This window comes from Ptychodera flava, chromosome 16 (genome assembly GCF_041260155.1).
Source record: "Ptychodera flava strain L36383 chromosome 16, AS_Pfla_20210202, whole genome shotgun sequence".
Taxonomy (NCBI): domain Eukaryota; kingdom Metazoa; phylum Hemichordata; class Enteropneusta; family Ptychoderidae; genus Ptychodera; species Ptychodera flava.
This window is the reverse complement of record NC_091943.1, coordinates 40,440,156-40,442,055: the sequence shown is the minus strand read 5'-3', so window position 1 is coordinate 40,442,055 and position 1,900 is coordinate 40,440,156. Positions and strand designations below refer to the sequence as shown.

The 1,900-nt window shown below is 39.0% G+C and overlaps 1 long non-coding RNA gene across 1 annotated transcript; it reads left to right on the top strand.

Annotated features, from left to right (window-relative positions):
• The first annotated feature begins 289 nt into the window (after nt 1-289).
• LOC139114835 (uncharacterized) lies at nt 290-1,108 on the top strand. Its single transcript, XR_011547960.1, has 2 exons — nt 290-429; nt 898-1,108. It is a non-coding gene; the product is annotated as an uncharacterized lncRNA (long non-coding RNA).
• Nucleotides 1,109-1,900: the final 792 nt, after the last annotated feature.

Below are 1,900 nucleotides of genomic sequence, written 5' to 3'. Positions count from 1 at the left end.
CGGACTGGCACTGTCGCTCTACAAACCCTCGCCCCGTCCGGCTCATTCATTGATTCGGATGTGATACATTGTGAATGAAAACTCAATTTTATGAAATATAAATATTGTAGAATCAGTAGACAGTCCCCTGTAAATCAAATAGGTGTGTACATACAGGTTCAGTAAGGTTGTACTTTCACTCGGCCGCTAGTTGACAGGTTCACAATCGATGTGATTGTGAGTGCACTGAACAGCTAGCAGTCTGAAAGCTAGGGGTGCAATTTGCATATGCAAATGCCATTTCCTTTCGAACGGCACTCAGCAACTCAGTCTACACTGTGACCGTTGGCTGGCTAACACAGTTTTTCAGTCGCTCCCAAATCCTCATTTTTTCGCCGATAATTATCATTGGAGACCAACTTCATCTCTTCAATTGGATTTTCTGAGAAGGTAAGTGACTTTTCGGGGCTCTGTTTGAAAAATTAAAGTGAATTTTGCGATTTCAGCGATTTTTCATAGTACGATGTTATATGTCGAGCGCGGACTTGTGTTGCTGTACCAACTACGGTAGCATGAAATTATGGCCCAAAATCAAGCATAGTTCGTGGAATTATACTATAAATTAGCTTTTACCGCAGAATTTTGTCTGTTCATGCCAGGAATTTGATGTTGGGCGGCAAAGTTCGCCGCTGTGTTTTGCCGCTAAAATCCAATATGGCGCCAAATCAACATTAGTGTACTGTACGTTTACACGTACACTGTGTACTCGCATACGCTCATAGTGAAATAAATCCCAAAATGTGCGTATTTTTAGGTCAAATGTTACTTTACAAACTATCATAAAGTGACACTTTTAGGTTGTAATACGTAAAATTCGTGTCACAGTTGTTTTTAATTATTTTCGTCTTTTTTTTTCAGGGTCATCACAGTCCGAGGATGGCTTCGAAGCTTCCAGCCGGGGCTTCCCATAGAAAAACTTGTGCATGTGACCTCATGGTTGTTCACTTTTAACTTTTTTGACGTAATTTTCGTGTCTGATTTGTCTCAGTTTGTTGCAGTCAAGTCTCTGAGGCTTAAGTATTGATCAAACTTCAGGTTTATTTAGAATAAAGCTGTTGTCTTTGCAGTATATTGAATTCAGAACTTATTAATTTTCTTTTTAATTTAACCAACACAAACCAACCGACACGTTCCAATATTTATTGAGAAATTCGTGTCACCGAGCGGCACTTTCAAAGGCTTCATTAAAGGTGAACTTCTCTGATATGCTTGCACATGCAACAACGACATGGACTTCATTGAAAAGGTCAACTTTCTCACACGCAAACTTCAACAACAAGATTATAGAAAAAAAAGATATATTCTCGTATAAAGAAAGATGTTAATCTCACCAACCATCGACGATACCTCACCGATAAAGATAAGAGGAATATGACATAAGAACAAAACTGGTTTACACAACGACCTTCAGTCCATTCATCAAAACCAGGCAAATCAAACAATGTCTAACAAAAAATTGGAAAATAATAGAAGCCGATCAAACACTGGTCAAAGTTTTTCCAGAAAAACCTATCATAGCATACAAAGGAATAAAAACTTAAGAGACATCCTCGTTCAGGCACAAATCAAGCACGAGGATAAAATAAACACGAACGGTCAGACCAACAAACCACTCAAAGTTCAGACCACAACATATCCATACTAGCATCTCTAGTTGATGAACAATCGCTACTATCAAATTAACATGTGGGATAAATAGCTCCAACACATAATCGGTTCTTTCCCGGGGACCCAGATCACATGACCAGGGTCAAAGCACTATCGATTCACCGGTGTCTCGCCATGTTTCTCCATATCAGTAAACCACATTGATCGAATCAATATACCGCATCACTATCAAAGGTAGAAAACGATGTGTAAA